The following is a 20,999-nucleotide window of genomic DNA, read 5'->3' as shown; positions in this document are numbered from 1 at the left end:
CGTGCTGCATGTGCTGCTTACTTGTTAGACAGCCAGCGGCCGTCTCAACCATCAGATTGGTCATCAGAGAGGGAGAGACCACATTCACGTAATTTCTATTACAGTATTCTGCTATAATTGTTCTATTTTATTATTAGTTATTATTTGTTTATCTCTTACTGTGCCTAACTTCTAAATGAAACTTTATCATAAGTATGTATGTGTAGGGAAAAGAAAAACAGAGTATATAGGGTTTGGTACTCTCCAAGGGTTCAGGCATCCACAGGGGGTCTTGACTGTATCCTCTGCAGCTAAAGGGGGGTGGGGGGTTTGACCGTATTATCCATCATTTTACATATTACATTCACTAGAATGTAAGCTCCATGAATAGGGGTTTTGCTTCTGTGTCCACACTTATATTCCTAGTGCTCATGACAGTGCCTGGACCAAGGAGTGTGCAGTAAATATTTACTGAAAGGTAACTATCATCCATTCATCTTAAACCTCTTGGGGCCATGTCTTGTTTGTTTGCATTCTGAAACTCAGCACAGTGCCCAGCTCTTAGCAGATTTTTAGTGTTTGGAGGGTGGATGACGCATTATTGAAATGCCTTCCTGAACATATAAACATGGACTGATTCTGTGTGGTTTTTATCATTGCTTTCAAATACTCTCTGTTGAGCTGCCCTTGAAACATCTTGGCCACTTTTCATATTGTTTCTGTCAGTTTGCTTACTGGGTCAGACTTAGACTATTCATTGAAAACGTCATCTAAAGCTTTTTCCCTCTCCTTTCCCTGGTGATCTGATGGTTGAGTGTACATGGATTTTTTTGGACATTGTGTCTTTTTTTCCTTTCCCCTTTGGACCTTCCTTCTCCCCTCTCATTGGACCCTAGATTCCCTTGGGTTATTGTGGTACACAGTGCGGACACCTCCGCAGGGAGGGAGGAAGCCTGGCGGTGGAGTCGTGTTCATAACCCTGTTTCTCACACTTTCCTGTGCATGAGGATCTCCTACTGGTCTTGATAAAGAGCAGACTCTGATTCAGGAGGTTGAAGGTAGAGCCTGACACTGCATTGCTAGGAGGTAATGTTGGTCCTGCCTATCAGAGGTTCCCACTGGAGTAGCAAAGGGTAGGGGTGTCCTCTGCTCCTTCTGGGCTAGTCTGCTTCTGTCTGATGCTGGTAGTCTCTGTTGCTATTGTGGTCGTTGCATAGGGATTATTGGTAGATTTTAGGGAGCACTGTTTAGCTTCACTGGCCCCGTCACCACTGCCAGGAGTCAAAGTTGAAAATGCATGAGTAGATCCATCACAGGATGTTGTTTTTTCTCCTTAAGTCCATTAAGCTGAGGATATAGACTTTGTCTGGCAGTTCCTTTCCTCACATTACCTTAGGAATACCTTATTTTATGTAACACTAGAAGCCTGGTGCATGATATTCATGCATTGGGAGGGTCCCCTCAACCCAGCTTGCACCCTCTTGCAGTCCAGCACTCTTTCGGGGATGTCTAACTACCACAGATGGGAGAGGCTCCTGCCACCACTGCTGCACTCGCCAGCCATGAGCCCAGCTTCTGCTGAGCAGCGCTCCTCCTGTGGGAGTGCACTGACTACCAGGGGACAACTCCTGCGTTGAGTGTCTGCCCCTTGTGGTCAATGCCCATCATAGTGACTGGTTGTTCTGCCATTCAGTCCATTTGCATGTTAGACTTTTATTATATAGAATAGGATGTCCTCTTAAAAGTTGCCTGTAAATGATGGAATGGAACTGGATGGAGCCTTGGAATCCAGTCAGCCCACTCTTTCATTCTTGGATAAGGAAATCCTATCTAAGAGAGATGAACTAAGGTCACCCACCACCAGTAGTACCCAAGCCTTGCTCATTCTACCATACTGCTCCAAGTATTTGTATTGAAAAAGAGAGAAAAGATAAGGAAAGGAAGATAAGTTTCAAGTCCTAGGAGGATTTGCTTCTAAAAGGTCTTATTTTGAATTATTTTGTTCAGTGGAAAATCCTTCTATGAAGAGAATAATTTTCTCATTTATATCTTTTCTGGTTTTTCTATTTTGAACTTACTGAATTCATCATAGACCTCAACATTTTGTTCATGGAAATATGGATCATAAGACTGGGAGTAGCCACAAAGTTTAAAATTCAAATTTGAATTGTCCACACTCACCCCACCACTCCCACCCCCAACCCCCCCCTCCCACCCCAAACCTTGGGTATGTGAACCTGTGTTAATTCACATGGCTCAAAGTAGTCATGACTTCAGTGGAATGTGGCTCAGAGTGTTGCCAAATGGTCTCTGTGACGATGAGCATTACATATTAACAAGGTGCAAAACAGCTTAAACCAACAAGCCCACTCCTTCAGAGCTCAGCTTTGTTTTTTCTCCCCTGTTGGCAGGGAAACCGGAATGAAACTGTATTTCATATGTGTGATGCTAGCCAGACATTGTTAGCATGTGGTAACATGAGCCTTATCTCTCAGATCATTAATAAAGATTGGAATAAGCAAAGAAAGGGAAGCCAATAGCAATTGTTACAGCGATTCTGAACTCATTGAAAATACAGTTGTATAAGAGACCTTAGAACTTCTGCCAACTGATCTCGCTGCAGCGAGTAGCAGCTGTACTTAATTATGCCAATGGCTCGAGCACAAGAATGCCCAGCTATCAGGAAACACATAGAAAAACTCTGAATTGATTCAGCAGATACATTAGAAATTGATAATTTACATTGCCAAATCATATTTTTCATTTTGTAAAAAAGACATAATTCTTTTCCTCATAGCTTTTTTGAGGCTCCTCACATATAATATTTAGAAAACTAAAACCATGACTCACATGCAAGTGTAAAAGGAACACGTCAAAAATTTTGTTCACTCATGTATTAATGAGCGAGTTGGGAGATGTTAAGATTGGTTCAAAGAACATTTGAGCACTTAGATTCTTATAGGCAATTTAATAATAATAAAAAAGTTAGGATAAGAATTCTGGGCTGATACCAAAAACTGGTTAATGTCCTATGGGGAAATAATCATAACCTCTGGGATTGTCTGTTCCACAAATTAAGTGTTATTTGAATCTCCACTGGACAAATTCTATAAGTTTCATGGTAACATCACTAAGCCTGGAACCTTTAATCAGCAGTAAATAGTGAATAGAACAGTGACATGCCCTAGAGAATCCTTATGTGGGACTTCAGCTCACCCATATGATCCTGACAGGACTTGCCATCTACTTATTTTCTTCCTTTTTCTAATTTTGAATACTTTTCCTTAACAATGCATTTAAACCCTCAACTGTTGGCTCCACAGCTTGTGCTTGATATAGGTTACCACTCTGTACTCTGCCACGTCATTGTAAGGGTAAGGATCTTAACATTTTGCACATTTCATTTTAAGCACTAATATTGACTCTCAGTGTTTGTCTCAGTAGGAAACCTGGAGATGATATTCAGTAGAGATTACTGATTGACAGTCACATAGCCTCACCCTTGTTGTTCTATCCAATCATCCTAATAACCCTATGAGGGGGGTTAAAAGTCGTCCTCAGTCCTGGCTCAGTTGGTTGGAGCATCAGTAGGTTGCAGGTTCAGTTCTTCAGCAGGGCACATAGCCAGGCTTTGGGCTCAACCCTGGGGCAGGGCGCTTATGGGAGGCAGCAGATGTCCCCATTTCACTGTTGGATGTCAATGGCGCTATCTTTGCAGCCATCTGCCAGACACCCTTGTGGCCTCTGCCAGAGGTGAATCAGAGATAGTAGGTTACGGTTCTTATTGATACTTATTGGAAGTGAAGGTTTTTTGTTTTGGGGTGTTGGGTCCATGGGATCTTGCTACATTATTAAAAACACACAAGCATTGCCAAAGCCGATTTGGCTCAGTGGATAGAGCGTCAGCCTGTCGACTGAAAGGTCCCGGGTTTGATTCCGGTTGAGGACATGTGTCTTGGTTGCAGGCACATCCCCAGTGGGTGGTGTGCAGGAGGCAGCTGGTCGATGTTTCTCTCTCATTGACATTTCTAACTCTCTATCTCTCTCAATTCCTCTCTGTGTAAAATCAATAAAAATATTTTAAAAATAAAATTAAAAAAAAATAAATAAAAACCTCTGACACGTCTTTGGGGGCTGGTGCCATTTGGGGGCTCATACTTCTTTAAAAAAAAAAAAAAGAAGATTAAAAAAAATAATAAACCACACAAGCATCCCTAACTGTTTTGGCTCAGTGGATAGAGTGTCGGCCTGCGGACACAAGGGTCCCAGGTTCGCTTCCGGTCAAGGGCATGTACCGAGGTTGCAGGCACATCTCCAGTAGGGGGTGTTTAGGAGGCAGCTGATGGATGTTTCTCTCTCATTGATGTTTCTAACTCTCTATCCCTCTCCCTTCTTCTCTGTAAAAAAATCAATAAAATATATATTTTTTAAATATACAATACAAGCAAACAAAGAAGCATAAAAGTTAGGAGCATTAAGAATATTTGTGAATTAGTGATGAGAATGTGTCTTAAACAAAGTTTTAGGATTATTATACTTTGATACCCTTGAGGCACAATTAAAAAAACACAAACAAACCTGAAGATTCCTAGTCATTTCCCTCAACTTGGATGTCCCAACTTTCTTAAATGTTCCTCATCTGATGAGCCTGTAACGCCTCTTAACATCTTGGTCATGTTCTTCTCAATGCTCTCCAGTTAGTGAGCATTTCTCTTAGAGTGTCACACAGAGGGCAAAGATGGATTCTGTTTAATGCAGAAAACCGTGGACTGTTTGTTCTCTTAGAGTGGGTATGGGGTATTTATATTAATACTAAAAACTGTCTTAACATAGTAGTAGCCATCTCACATCATTGGCTCATATTGAGCTGTGATCAAGTGAAACCTTTACATTATTTTTTTATTTCATATCACCGAGTCCAGATTCTTTCATAGTAAATTTTAAATTTATTTTCATGATTCGAAAGCTAGTCATTTTCATTTGTCTTTGTTAAAATTTCATTTTTTTATTTTTTATTTATTTATTTAATATATTTTATTGATTTTGTACAGAGAGGAAGGGAGAGAGATAGAGAGTTAGAAACATCGATGAGAGAGAGTCATCAATCAGCTGCCTCTTGCACACCCCCTACTGGGGATATGCCCGCAACCAAGGTACATGCCCTTGACCGGAATCGAACCCGGGACCCTTCAGTCCCCAAGCCAACGTTCTATCCATTGAGCCAAACCGGTCTCAGCTATCTTTGTTAAAATTTTAAAGAGATGTCTTTCAGATGAGGCAGAATCTCTATTTGGTGGTAAAGTGTATTAACTGTCCTCACCAATGTTTTAACAGTCATGAATCTGACTAGAAGGCTGATTATGTCTTTATCCAAGTTGATCAGAACAGGACAAAAAATAGAATCCTGGCACATTTAGCCTAGTATGACTTGTTTTTAATGAGTCCACGCTCCTTCTTTCTAAGGAGTCACAATCCATCAACACAGAGTAAGTGCTCATTTAACATTGTAGATAGATCCTGCAACTTAAAGCAAAATGACATAAACAAAACCACTTTACCATGGGTTAATTGATATGAATAAGAGTTAAATTCACACAGCATCTCATCAATGTTGTAAAGAAACAACATTGAATGAAACCATATTATTTGGAGACCTGCTGTATTTCCCATTTCAAGAAAAGGTAAAGTTGTATTTGCTAAACTATGGTTTTCAGAATCTATTATCTTCCTCCTTCCCTCCCTCCCTCTCTTTCCTTTCTGTTACAGACCCTGCACTAGGTGCTGGCCAGTAAGATGCAGCCTTTAACTTAGAAGATGTTATACTTAGTTTCTCCTTTCCCCACTCCCTTGGAGATCAGGGCCTTGCCTCTCTCTGGCACACCTCCATGGTTTTCCTAGAAATGCTGACATTGGGGTCAGATTGATGAATGTGATATTGAGGAAACAGGGATAGGGTAAGAGGACAGGAAATTGCCACCTCACTCAGGCAAGTCTTTGTGGAGGAGATGGAATTTCAGGAAGTCTTAAACACTTGATGAAGCTGTATAAATCATGGCTGAATTTTGTTAGATTTGAATTTTGTTAAATTTGTCAGATTTTGATATACAGGAGTATAGTAGCACTCAGAACTAATTATTAACTTATCCTGAGCCACAAAGTAAATGTGCTTTTACAAAAAATTTTTTATTTCTGTTGCTGTAAACCTTAGAATGTGAGAACCAGCATGCCTCTCACACTCAAACTAGTTTTCTTTTTGAAAAAAAGTGAACCCTATCAAATTTCTCGCTTAAAGTTTTCTGCTCTACACGTTCACAGAAACCTCTTAGTAACCAACTATAGAAATGACCCCTGAAAGTAGAGTCTTTAGTTTGATATTCTGAATGTGCACATAATGCTAGACAAAAAAAAAAAAAAAAAAAAAAAAAAAAAAGCTTCTGGTAACGGTGCCTAAAGCATTGAAGAAACAAAGCCTACTAATTTTATTGCAGAACCAACTTTTTATTATTCAAAGCACTAACTTTTCACTGTCTAGTTGTACTCCATTATTGTGCTAATAAGGATAAGAAATTGAGATTTTTACTGGAAGTGAGCCACTGTAACTTTCCCCAAACTAAGTGCTAGAATTGTCATTTCATGACTGACGTGGACCTCATTTTACCCTTCAGTTATTCTTTTCAACCAATATTTGCCCATTATGGTGTGTGTGTGTGTGTGTGTGTGTGCATTTTCTGCTGTTTCCTTTCCCTTCACCCCACAATTTCTTGCTTCTTTCAGAGTGGAAAAGGAAGAAAATCATGAAGATTTTCTCGGTTCCTTTCTTTAGACCTGTTGTTTCTCTTTTCAGAGACTCTAATATTGGCCAAATTGGAGATGGTGAGAAACACTGGGTTTGGGATGATTTTAGTGACAGAATTTCCCAGAAGATCGGCTTCTTGAAACCGATCCAGTGGTTGAGAGATTTTTTTTAAAATAAATATTTTATTGATTTTGTACAGAGAGGAAAGGAGAGAGATAGAGAGTTAGAAACATCGATGAGAGGGAGTCATCAATCAGCTGCCTCTTGCACACCCCCTACTGGGGATATGCCCGCAACCAAGGTACATGCCCTTGATGGGAATCGAACCTGGGACCCTTCAATCCCCAAGCCGACGCTCTATCCATTGAGCCAGACCGGTTTTGGCCAGTGGTTGAGAGATTTTTAAGAAAAAAGGAACAGAAGTAATACAGAGAAGGTGGAAATGGTGAGGCTATTGAAACTGTTACCACACATTCAAGGATATTTCTGTAATTATTATGTAAGTCAGTCCGGTGCTGACTTCTCTGCCCCCAGAAAAAGTCTACCCCCCCCACCCCGTTTTCATGAAGGCAAAGGTCAAGGGGAAGAGGGATCAGAGACCAAGGCCACAAGGGAGGTTGGAGAAAGAGAGGAAATGATAAAGGTGGGGGAGGCTGCCTTGTATACTTAGAAGGAGTCCATAGGTAGGAACTTAATGAGATTTTTGTATTAGATTCTGGGCTTACAGGCACTTTTGGGAGTACTGTTGATGAGTTTGGCCAGTACCATGTCACATTTGTGTGTTGGGCATAGTAACGAAAATTCAGAACTTCTGTGATTCTTTCCTTGGGGCGGTTAAGAAGAAAGATGAACAAGGGCTTTGTACTGGCTGCTTCACGTGTCTAAAGACAAGATAGGAAAAGCAGTGAATATTGGCAAATCCTAATCCATTGATTTATACGTTATTATTTATTAAAATTAGGTCTGTACTTTCTTTTTGGACACAGCATAAGCTTATATTATAAAGATGACCTTTGCCTCCCAGAAAGCCTCTTTCAGAAGTTGTTACATACACATGGTTAGTATGTTGACTAAGGTAGAACTGTGGTAGTAAAGTTTCTATTTTATAACCTACTCTTTCCAAGTGGTTCATTATTTATTGCCTGTTAACAAATATATTATTTGTCCTTAACTTTCCTTTCTCATATTTTATTTTTACTCTAGTCTTTAACTTACCCCCTGAAGTTTCCCATTGTTGATTGAGCTTTTTAAGACAAGAAACAATTACTATTACTGTATGTTGCTGAAAATTAATATACAGGAGTATGTATTTACAGCCAGTCTTCTTTACCCATTTCTGAATAATGGATCCATTTGAGAATTATGTTGAAAGTATAAGCTTTGTCTGCATGAAAATATACATACCCAATTGTGCATACAATTACAAAGGGATACCATTCTCTTAAAGGTACAGGGATCCATCGCAGCTTAATACATTTATTTGGAATGTGGGGCCTCAAGGGTAAGAATAAATCATGTTGTTAAGATCTAGACAGGGATATAGATCTGGTACAAGAACAGAGGCAAACAGGTGTTGCACATCTTTGTACAAAATATTTATTGACGGTGTGGGAGCTCCTTTAATTAAAATATGTTGAGAACAGCTGGCCACCAGCTCACACTGGCAACACAACAAGAACATCAATAAATGCATCACACAAGAAAACTCACAGGCACAGCTGTTTCCAGTGGAGACTCTGAGTCTGTAGCCCTACAGACAAGGGCTTCATCTTTTCCGTTTTACTTACACTTTCTGTAGCATCTTTAAAGTTCAAAATAAACGGAGAATTTCCCAGGATAGTTTTTAAAAATACCATCGAGGCATTTAGGCTTTGTAACACGTTGGAAAAGTAGTTAATCCCAAGCAGCTCATTACATGTCTCATTGTGAGTCACTGAGTAAACAAAAAAAGACTGAGCTCCAAGACTATGATTTGGTTATCTCCTTTACCTACTGGTAGTAGATCAAAATCCCTTTGGCGGTGGGAAAGGGCTTTGTTCCAGGATGCAATGTCCAAGGTGGACAGCAGGGAGCACCAGTGAGTCCGTAAAGGCAGCTTCTGAGAAGAAGACAGTGCACCCAGGTGGTTGAGGAGTGAGCCCTGGCCAAGTCAGAACACAGGGCTCCTGATTTTAGTCTCCTTATTTAGCGGCCCCCCTTTCTTTCTCCTTTGAGTTCCCTTAGCTTTAAAATGGGTGCTAATTCGAACCTAAAAGGTGAGAGTTCAGATTAAAGTGTTTTGAAATCTGCAAAGCATGAATCTCATGGAAGGTGTTATAATTCCTCCACTTTTACTTAATTGGGAAATGACAGTAAGTAATTCAAATTTTCCTAGTGCTTTTCCCACTGTGGATAACTTATTTTGAAGCCAGTAGAAGCTCAAAAGCAGGCAAACTATGGGGGCTTAAGTGAATATACTCTCATTCCTGGTGGGGGAAAGAAAGGTTTGACAATTTAAACAAATAGCGTGACTACAACACACTCTTTCCCCTTCTCCAAGAGGATCCAAGCTGATTTTTTTCCCTAAAAGTGATTTTAAAAATAGAGATTAGTAATTTACCTGAAAGGAAAGGGAAGAGAATTACATTTTTGAATGCTCATTATGTGCCAAGCACTTTACCTATTTTGTCTTATCTAAGCCCGACAACACTGTGAGAAGGAAGTGTGATGCTTCTCATTTCACAGATAAGGAAGCTGCAGGCTCAGAGAAGTTGGGTACTTTCCTATCATACTGCACAGCTAGGGAGCAAAGCTAGGACGTAAATCCAAGTCTGTCCAACTCCAAATATATGTTCTTCCTACATATCATATCCCATTCCACTCTAAGCATTTTAATTGAGAAATAAAGGCCTACTTTGATGATTAAACACATTAAGTAGAAGAGGCTGATTCATTTATTCTATAAGCTCTCCTTAAATATGTTAAAATGAGACACTGTGCCAGGTACTAGAAGTATGAAGATGAAATAGCTCATAATCAAAGCTTCTACATTTATGAAAAAAGGAAACCCAGAACGTTTTACTGTACACCAAAAAGGTTGCAGGCTTGATTCCCAGTCAGGGCACATACTAGATTGTGGGTTCCATCTTGGTTGGGGCCGGTACAGGAGGCAACCCGTCAGTGCTTCTCTCTCAAATCAATATTTTTCTGTCTGTCTCTCTCTCCTTTCCTCTCTCTCTAAAATAAGTAATCATTTCCTCAAGTGAGGATAAAAAAAGAGAGAGAGAGAAAAACCCATTAATGAATGTCGGAAACAACTCCCAAGACCGATCCAGATATTTTCAACCAATAAGGAGCCTTCATTTTATAAAGATTCTCAACATATGAACATGGGATCATCTCCTAACCTGCGAATTCACACTAATATCTTGAGATAGGCACATCCCCAAATCACATACCACATCTGAAGTTTTAACTGGAACAAATTCATACACCTCAGTGGAGGGGAAAGAGGCATCATTCTCAGACTACTCAACTTTCAGAGTTTTATCTAGTTTGAAGGATCCTGACAGTTTCGGATAACTAGATTCAGGTTCAATAAAATGAGATTAAGATATTGCTGAATTTGGAACTGGTATGCTCTGAGACAGTCTTTCTCTTCACACATTGAAGATAGTGCTACCTTTTTAAAGTACTTATTTTGGTTGATGCTGACTGTGCTTATCATCATTGCCTAGATATTGTGGACTTTGTGTCAAAAGGAATTTTAGGTATTACTAATAAGAAGCAAACTCTCGCCCCAGCTGGTTTGGCTCAGGGGATAGAGTGTTGGCCTTCGGACTTAAGGGTCCCAGGTTCCATTCCGGTCAGGGGCATGTAAATTGGTTTGGGGAATATCCCCACTAGGGGGTGTGGAAGAGGCAGCTGATTCATATTTCTCTCTCATCGATATTTCTAACTCTCTATCCCTCTCTGTGAAAAATCAATAAAATATATTTAAAAAAAAAAAAAGCAGACTCTAATCTTTAAATGTCAAAATGCATCCCCAAAGATGGTAAAATGGCAAAACCATGATTTGTACTTGAGGAACCTGCCAGCAGAGGGCAATATTAGTTTTCACACTTTTTTAATACCTAAACCATTAAGTATAAAATAGCTGTTTGGTAGAAATCTTGGGCTATTGGTTTTTTTTTTTTCCCCTCCAGGAAAACAAGACTAGTAACATAGTAGAAGCAAAGATAAGGCATAATGTTGATTAGTAAAATTCCAACATCTCTGGTAAGAAATAAGCTTATTTATTAAATTGCCATGAAAACTTGATATTTGCTTGTTGTAACATGGCTGGAGAGTTATCATCTCTTTATGTTTTTCCCTAGTTTCTAGCATGTAGAAGGTTGCCAATGACTCTTTGTTGAATGACTTATGAGTAAATAAATGCTGATCAAATATATACACACACGCTTGGGTTGGAGTAGAGGGTAGGGTAACATGCAATTCTCTCTCATGCCCCTTTATTTAAAATGTAATCATTTTGTGCACGTCTTCTCTGATTGTTTGAATAGCACCTTGCAAAGTTGTTTCTGTCATTCTGTAAAATTTAGGCCAACCTTAAATCAATGAGCTTAATCTTCATAGCTTCGCATTAGGAGAAAACAAATGCTATTGCTGAATTTTCCGTAGGAGAGTTCTGAGGTTTACTTAATATTGGCAAAGACATTTGGCTAGGCTGCATTTGTGAAGAGAAAGATTAGGAAAATTAAAATATGGTTGATCAGCCTCAGGCTGTCTGGGTGGCTTGGTTGGTTGGAGTCTCATCCTGTATACCATAAGGGTTACTACTGGTTCAATTCCTGGGTTGCAGGTTCAATCCCTGGCCTGAGTGCATTTGGGAGATAACTGATTAATGTTTCTCTCTCTCCCCTCCTCTCTCAAATCAATTGCATATGTATATATTTGATCAATTGCTGGTAAAAGTAAATGAGCCACTTGACAGAACTAAAGTCAGAAAGATAAACTAATTTATTTTAGGTTGAATTCAGTTGAGAGATTTAATACAAATTGTGAATCAAGTGTGTCTGCTGGCTATCTGTGCATCTTATCTTGTCAATTTTGGTGTACAGCTATTTTATTATTATTGTTTTGTTTCATACATAGGATGATAGCAGCAGTGTTGGTATTTGAATTAGTTGACATAATGCCCAATTTTTTTCAACATCTGTTAAATACGGTTTTAATTTTGTACTCTCAGTTTCAGCATATAGTTAAATATTTAGTATTAAGGAATGCCCTTTGGGGATGACTGAATTAGCTTTCTTGCTTTCAATAGTTCATTGTGCATTTGTGTTTAGAAAATCAACCTTATGGCACAAACTAGAGGCCCAGTGGGAGAAAGCCTTTTTCTGTGCACTCTTGACTTTTAGTTCTTTGGCCAACCTATAAGTCACAGCAAAAGGAATTTGTGGAGATGCTTTTAATGTAATACAGAAAATCCTCTGCGGAGAGACCTGGGATTAGCTGCAGTGTGAGTGAAAGGATTTTGCTGAAATCTGTGCATCAAATCTCAGCAAAGTTCTCCCACCAGAGTCACTTATAGTAGAACTTGCTTTGCCTTTGTTCATGTTCTTTCCTGGGTTAATACAGGTCAAGTTTCATAAGACAAATCACACACCTGATCTATCATCAAGAAGACATTCCTTGTAAGCAATTTTTCCAGGGAAGAATTTGGGTTTTTGCTGATTAGGCACATTCTTGGCCCACATTGACTAATGGCTGCAAGATATTAAGCTGGGCCGAAACCGGTTTGGCTCAGTGGTAGAGCACCAGTCAGTCTGTGGACTGAAAGGTCCCAGGTTCGATTCTGGTCAGGGGCATGTACGTTGGTTGCGGGCACATTCCTGGTAGTGGGTGTGCAAGAGGCAGCTGGTCAATGATTCTCTCTCATCGACGTTTCTAGCTCTCTATCTCTCTCCCTTCCTCTCTGTAAAAAATCAATAATATATATATTTTTAAAAAAGATATTAAGCTGGTATTGGGCTAGCGTTTGTCCCAAATATAATCAAAATGATACCCATGCTAATGAGTTTTGGGTTCCATTAGCAAGCTGTTCTGATTGCGTATGCCACTTGTAATTTTTTAGGGGTGTTTTTTTTTTTTGTTTTTTTTTTTTAACAATCTCTTCTACCCTTAGTGTTTCAGTAACTAATACTGTACTTTATAAGCCTTGCTTGAGTGGCAGTGATTTGCCATCTGGCAATGAGCAACAGCAGTCTTATTGCTTTAGGGTACATTTTCAATGTTTATTCATGTAATATATGCCTTTTGTCTGACTTCCAATAGGCCCAATAGAATTCCTTTCAGATGTTCTGTCTTTTAAGTGTAAGACATTATTCTGTTGGTAAAATACACTCATGCATTACCATGAATTCTTTTACTCCTTTTATTGAATGGATGACAAAAGACTAATAAATATTATTTGTATTTGATGCTGTCATATTCATGCCTCGTTAAAAATGGCTTCGGGGCTACTTTTGCTATATGTTTATCTTATAAATTACCTTTTTTTTTTTTTTTTACAATGTAGATTTATAACAAAGTTGTGAAGACAGAACAGAAAGTTCCTATTATACCCCACACCCTGTTTCTCCTATTGCTAACCTCTTTCATTGGTATATTACATTTGCTACAACTAGTAAACCAATAGTAACTAAATATTAACCTTCACCATACTTTATATTTGCTCTATTTTTACCAAATGCTCCTTTCTGTTCCAGAACCCAATCCAGGATACCAAATTGTACTTTAGGCTTCCCTGGACAATGACAATAAGTTTTGGGGGAATTCTTGGAAGGAAGACAACAGAGGCTATTCTAATCACATCATATCAATATGACTTATCATGTTAACCTTGGTCACCTGGTAGACTTACTGTTGGTCAGATCTCTCCTCTGGAAAGTTGTGTTGCTCTTTCTTTATTGTGTCTGGAAGACAAGACATTATGTGCAGCCTACTATTAAGAGGTCAATGTTTATCCTTCATCTCCTTGAGGTAGACGTATCTACATGTATTATTTGACATTCTGTTGCATTACAGAAGAATCCTTCACTTACTTATTCAATTACTTATTTACATCTTACAAATCTAAGGATATTTATTTTATATTTTGAGTTATAACTTAGTTTTTATGCTATTTTGTTGTTCAAATTGTTCCAGCTTTGAGCAATGAGTTTTTGTTTTTTGTTTTTTTTCAATTGGCTCCTATGTCCCTTTGACATATCCCACCGTTTTGTGAGTGTGTGTGTGTGTGTGTGTGTGTGTGTATAACTTTTACTTTGTTTTGTATTTCCTTATTTTATGGTTCTACACGATGCCCCAAGACCATCTTACATATTCCCTGTCCCAGCCTTAGAATTAGCCACTCTCCAAGGCACCCTGGTTCCTTTCATTGGAAATTGCCATCAGAAACAAAGATGTGAACATTAAGTGTGCTCATTGCTTCTAGTCTCTCTCAGCTGACGTAGCAATGAAATACATGTGTGTCTATTAACCTGCATATACATTGAGTGGCCAGATTATTATGATCTCTGAATACACTGAGTGGCCAGATTACGTATAGTAATCTGGCCACTCAGTGTATATCCTATATGATAAAAGGCTAATATGCAAATTGTTCCCTCGACCAGGAGTTCGACCAGTAGGCTGACCGGCCAACCACCCTTGTCCCCTCCCCCTAGCCAGGCTGGACAGACCCCACCCATGCACAAATTCATGCACCGGGCCTCTAATACACACACACACACACACACACACACACACACACACACTGAGTGGCCAGATTACTATACATTCAGAGATCATAATAATCTGGCCACTCAGTGTATATACATCTCCTATATACATATCCATCCATATCTGTAATAACTCAAAAGTGAATTCATTTTTTTTTTTTTTTTTGCATGTTCTTGCTCTTTACTTCTCAGAGTAGATAAGACGGATGTTGAGTTATCTGGGTTAAAAGAAAGGTGTGTGCTTGTGAACTTCTCCCAGCTTGGCTCCTATTATCTCCCGGTGGCATTTCTGTTGCAGGGCAACACCCAGTCCTCATGTCCTCGTATGCATTCAAACACTGGCATTTGTCTAGGATTTCTGGAGGCTGGGAAGTCCAAGATAAAGGTGCTGGCTGGCCAATTGGGTGCCTGGTGAGGAATCCCTTACTGGTTCCTATGACCTGACATGGTGAAGAGCTGGAAACTTGAGTTCTTTCTGATGTTTCCAAATCTAATCTCTCATCACAGTTTCATGTTAGCGTTCTTTCTGCTTAAAATTTTTCAAAATAAAATTGATTTTTAACTGAGTATAAAAAAATACTGAATGTAGACTGAAAATATTGTAAAAAGGTAAGATTGGTTTCCCTTATTTCTCAAAAAAACCCCTGGAATTATTATTATATTTTTATTGATGCGATTTAAATAGGATTATGGTATTTAAAAAAATAAAAGAAGAAAGCCAGAATCCAGTTTATTATTACTGAAGCCCTTTTGAACACTTTTTCCCTTTCGTTAACTAATACAAAAAATAAAAAATAAACAAACACATAGAAGGTTGTGACCAGCTGTAGTTCTTCCAAAAACAGATAAAAAAGGAAGGAGATTCAATGATATTAGAAGAACTATTAAAGGAAAATATTCCGATAAAGGGAGTTACTGAATGTTGGAATGTAAGATAAGAAGTGAGAAATTTTTTCTCTCTTGTTTAAAATTAGGGTAGATTCCCAGCTGTCTAAAATAGTAGGTGTTTTCTAATTTTCAAAGCTCTTTCCCTCTGTGAATTCTGGGACTCTTATCCAAAATCAAAGCCTTGGTCAAGGAAAATGCCTACTTTTAAGACATAGGTGAAAGGTTTTTGATTTTTTTTTTTACAGAGAGGAAGGGAAAGGGATAGAGAGCTAGAAATATCGATGAGAGAGAAACATTGACCAGCTGCCTCCTGCACACCCACTACTGAGGATGTGCCTGCAACCAAGGTACATGCCCTTGACTGGAATCGAACCTGGACCTTTCAGTCCACAGGCCAACGCTCTATCCACTGAGCCAAACCGGTTTCAGATATATATATATACAATATATATATATATATATATATATATATATATATATATTGATATTTAAAAATTTTGTAAGTTTCACATACAAAATTGTTTAAGCAATTATTTTGGGCCTTAACTTTTTCTTCGGACTATTGATTATCCTAGAAATACCATATTCAGGAGATTAGTGAAATTATTTTGTATGGTGGCAATAAAGTGTATTGTAAAGAGCCCATTTATCAAACTTGGGCAAATTGCTTGATATTCTGAGTTTAATTTGCTTGTCTCTGAAATGGTTATAGAAGTACTTATCTGACAAGGTTACTGCAAATATGAAATGTAATGAACACGAGCTCACTTATGTGTTAAGGTACTCATTAGATGGCAGTTGTTATTATTACTGCTATCATTATTATTAATAATTATGTATTCAGCAACTCATTAAAGAAATGTTATTGAATTCCTTAACATTTCTTAACATGGGTGTTGGGCACCATGTGTTCATAGAAATGACTCAGACTTAGCCTTTATTCTCAAGGAATTTATGACATCATGGGAAAAAATATAAAATTGGTTTAAATTGGTAAGGGAAGGAGAAAACTCAGAAATAGGCTTAGGGGCAAAAAAAGGCTCATTCAAGGCCAGAGAATGCTTCATGGGTAATTCACAAAACAAAAGAACCAACACTGTAGTATTATTTGTTTTTCCTGAAAAGGCCAGTATAGTATATGTATCATATTAATGGTGACAATTTTTTTCATTATGACAATGTTAAATTTAATGTAAAATAATAAAGAAAATGTGGACTAGAGGCAAATGAGAATAAGGATGAGCTATGAGACTGAAGACAGATGACCTAATTTGTTGGTATGAATTTTATCTTCAATCTCCTTTTCTGTAAAATGCAAATCATTCTATTAACACCTCATAGCTTTGGAATAAAGTTTAAAGGTGATTAAAGGTGTTATTATATATAAAACACTTAAAATGGTGCCTATGACATAGTAAGTACTCAATAAATACTAGCTAGTCCTGTGGTCGGAAACTGTCTCGAGAGCCACATGTGGCTCTTTGGCACCTTGAGTATGCCTCTTCCACAAAATACCATAGCCTGGCCGAGTCTATTTTGAAGAAGTGGTGTTAGAAGAAGTTTAAGTTTTAAAAATTTGGCTCTCAAAAGAAATTTAATTGTGTACTGTTGATATTTGGCTCTGTTGACTAATGAGTTTGCCGATCACTGAACTAGTCCATCTGGTAAGATGACAGAATGACAATTATAGGTCCAAAATATACTTCCAGCCCTACTTGAAAATTTTATGAGTTATTGGACAAGTCACTCTCTGGGCTCAATTTTCTGTCTGTAAAATGAAGGCCCCAGAGTAGAAAAGTGATCTGTAAAATATTTTCTAGCTTTTGAATTGGGATAAAGGACCAAAAAGACTGAGTGTGTGAATGTTGCCTGACATTATGGGGACAGCTGCTGCTGTGAGAGAGGGTGGAGGTTTGAGAGGCCATCTCGAGAGGGGTCACTGAGGATAAATTTTAGTTTCTTCAGCTTATTTTTCAGAAGGTGAAGATGAGACATTCTTTGTTCAAACTCCTCTTGCCCATTAAGCGTTCAGGTAGGCTTTTAAAACTTTCCCTCAAGTAGTATGGGAACACTTTTAGGTCTTTTGATCTTTACTTTTTGGAGTGGGTGGATCACTGAGGTCCTTCTACAGAAGATCACAATTGAAGCACAAACCGGAATCAAGAGTCCTAGATAAATAGCACAGCAGCTGAGCCAGAAGAGAGGCTCCCTTTGTTTTATTTACTTATTTTTAAATATATTATATTTTATTGATTTTTTTTTTTTAACAAAGAGGAAAGGAGAGGGATAGAGAGTTAGAAACATCCATGAGAGAGAAACATTGATCAGCTGCCTCCTGCACTCCCCCCCCCCCCCCACCCACCCACTGGGGATGTGCCCGAAACCAAGGTGCATGCCCTTGATCGGAATTGAATGTGGGACCCTTCAGTCTGCAAGCTGATGCTCTATCCACTGAGCCAAACCAGTTAGGACTGTTTTATTTTTTTAAAATATATTTTTATTGATTTCAGAGAGGAAGGGAGAGGGAGAGGAGAGAGAGAAACATCAACGGTAAAAGAGAATCATTGATCGGCTGCCTCCTGCACGCCCCCTACTGAGGATCAAGCCAGCAACCCGAGCTTGTGTCCTTGACTGGAATTGAACCTGGGACACTTCAGTGCACAAGCTGATGCTTTACCCACTGAGCTAAACTGGCTAGAGCAGGGAGGCTCCCTTTGGACAAGCTTCCATGTGTGGCCTGCATCTTCTCCCTGGTACATTAGATGTTCACTCTTCCCACAGCAGCCAGCTTCTTGTTCCATTACCAACAGGGAGTTTTGCCTAAATATGGAGCAGGAGACGAGGCCCCCCGTGCTTTTCCCCTCTTTGGCTGTCCTCCTTGCTGACCACAGGCTCCATGGGTCCGTTAAAAAAACTAAAAGCAAAGTGTTACATTCCCCAAAGTATGCCATGGCATAGTTATTCTGTGCTTTCTTCTCTTGACATTAGTACCAAAGAGAATAAGAATGTAAACATCTGTTTTATATAAGCCAATTCCAGACTTATAACCTGATTAGTCTAAGAGAATATTTGATGTGATTAATTTTCCAGTTACAACACGATGGTTTTCCGTCCTTTTATTGCCTTCTTCAGGGAGACAAGAGAAAAAAAACCCTGTATTTTTTATTTTTATTTTTTTTTAGTTTCATAGCAGTGCCAAGTATAACCATTATGGTTGGTGTAAAAGCACGTCTAATTCAATTGCAATAGCAAGTTACGTACCCTGTAGAAATGTGCTAAAGTAAACATAAAATAATCCTGGGCTTCGTTACTTAGAGAACCAGACATTTGGGGAAGGGTCCTTGGGGATAACATCAAGCCTTCTAGTGGATTGCAGGAGGCAGCTACAACAAGGCAGTGACTGTACACTCTACAGCAATCACCTTCACAAGTCTTGTGAAGTCTGTGCCATTCTGGGCTAGGCTTTTTCAGGCCTACGGTGATGAATGGTTACAATCAGGTGATCCCTTGAAACACTTAACTGGTGAGCAATCTTATCTTCTCCAGGCAAGTAGAAAAATTTCCAGGGAGAAAACTGAGTTGGAGCCCTAACCGGTTTGGCTCAGTGGATAGAGCGTCAGCCTGCAGGTGGGATTCGGTCAAGGGCATGTACCTTGGTTACGGGCACAACCCCAGTAAGGGGTGTGCAGGAGGAAGCTGATCGATGTTTCTCTCTCATTGATGTTTCCAGCTCTCTATCTCTCTCCCTTCCTCTCCATAAAAAAAATTATGAAAAAAAATATTTTTAAAAACTGATTTGGAGAGAAGATTTTAATATTGATTTTGCTCTAAATGTGCTGGAGTCCATTAAAAAAAATATTACCTTTTAGTCCTGGCTGGGTGGCTCAGTTGGTTGGGACATGGTCCCACTGCCCAAGGTTGCAGGTCCCATCCCCAGTCAGGGCACATGGGTAGGTAGGTGGTACAAAAAACTGATGTTCCTTTCTATCTCTCCTTCCTCTCTCTAAAAAAAAATAATAATAAATCAATTAATAATAAAAAATACAATATATGTTAAAAATACCTTTTCATATACTCCCCCACCCAAATTTAGCACAAATGCTGAGAGAACATGTACCGAGATATTGTAGTTGAGAGCTAATTTGGTGGCTGTTAGAATGACACGCCGTGCTGCAAAGGTTCCATAGCCTGTTACATGTCCTGCAGGGTCTACCTTTGTGTGTAAATCTCCACTCTAAATCCCCTGCCTCCTAGGATCTTCTAGAAATGCCTAGGTCAGTGATCGGCAAACTCTTTAGTCAACAGAGCCAAATATCAACAGTACAACGACTGAAATTTCTTTTGAGAGCCGAAAGCCGATTTCTGCGCATGAGCCACGAAGTTTCGAGTGCCCGCATGTGGTATTTTGTGGAAGAGCCCCATGTGGCTTGCGAACCACATTACCCTTTGACCAAGGAGGATGGGAGCTGATGGGTAGTTACTTCTTCCCATTCCCCTTTATAGTCTTAAGACACCCAATAGGGCTTTCTGTCAGTTCTAGGGGACCCAGTAACTGGTAGTTTTATAGGAGAGGGCAACGTGGTAACATGCCCTTTCTGGCTCTTCTTTCTTCTCTGCTGCATTTCCTCCATCTCTAGAGCCTACACCCTGGGAATCACACCCCAGACTTTCTGGGGCACTTTGGCTAAGAACATCAGAGAATGTTACAGCTGAAATAAATTCTAGAAATGGTTTAGTACAATCTGTTTGTGACAGCAATGAAACAATTAGTGGATAAAGCAAGATTAGATTCACAGGCGAGCACTTTTTCCAACCTCAGAGAGGCTGTTTTTAATGACAGAAGGGGGGGAGGGGAGAGAGAGGCTAGTATATATTGTTTTTTTCTGGGCAGTACACTGACTTAAGCATCACTGTCTTCTTTGCCCAACCCTTCTTCCCCGATTCCTGGGCGTGCCCTCTTCCTAACCCAATCAGTTTTTCCCAATTTATCTTCTTGATGTTCTTGGTTGCCTGCCTGCCAAAATGTACTTTCAGAGACTCATTTATATTAGAGTGTAAATAAGATTTCCATCCAAAGGGCTATCTTTTCCACAGAGAACAGCACTTCAACAGAAATCAAACTTTATTGAAAAGGTGTGGAAGAGCCCATTTATGTCTCTTCCATTCCCAAGTCATGTAGTCATCAGATACATGAGAGTAAAGGGGGAAACACACTGGATTGCGGAAGATAAATGTGTATCTCTACATACATGCCTTTGAAGCATTAGATATTCCTTTTCTTTGTCGCCTGTCTTTCCCTAGCACAGTGCCCCTGGACCTTAAATGTGTTCTTAAGTGCTACCACCCACTTAGATTTCAGGATGTTAGTGAAGCTACAAAATGTGTTCTATAAACCAAGAAATAAAATAGCCTTTCTATTCATCTGTCTCTTCCAAAGCATATGCACTTAGGTTTAAACTTTCAAAGCTGTATCCTAAAAGAAATATAATGGTGTTAATAATACTTAACTTTTATTAAGTCTTTGCCACATTGCCAGGCACTAGGCTAAATGCATTAAAAGCATTCTTTCATTC

At 39.1% G+C, this 20,999-nt stretch overlaps 1 long non-coding RNA gene and 1 pseudogene across 1 annotated transcript in view; one reads left to right on the top strand and one right to left on the bottom strand.

Annotated features, from left to right (window-relative positions):
* The window catches only part of LOC118721379, a 171,101-nt gene extending 156,050 nt beyond the window's left edge, over nucleotides 1-15,051 (top strand). Inside the window, exon 3 of the long non-coding RNA XR_006741945.1 lies at nucleotides 14,892-15,051. This is a non-coding gene — a long non-coding RNA (uncharacterized LOC118721379). The remainder of the gene's footprint in view (nucleotides 1-14,891) is intronic.
* Nucleotides 6,184-6,343, bottom strand: LOC118721817 (annotated as a pseudogene).
* Nucleotides 15,052-20,999: the final 5,948 nt, after the last annotated feature.

This window comes from Pipistrellus kuhlii, unplaced genomic scaffold (assembly GCF_014108245.1).
Source record: "Pipistrellus kuhlii isolate mPipKuh1 unplaced genomic scaffold, mPipKuh1.p scaffold_m20_p_18, whole genome shotgun sequence".
Lineage (NCBI taxonomy): Eukaryota > Metazoa > Chordata > Mammalia > Chiroptera > Vespertilionidae > Pipistrellus > Pipistrellus kuhlii.
This window is presented reverse-complemented; position numbering and strand designations above follow the sequence as displayed.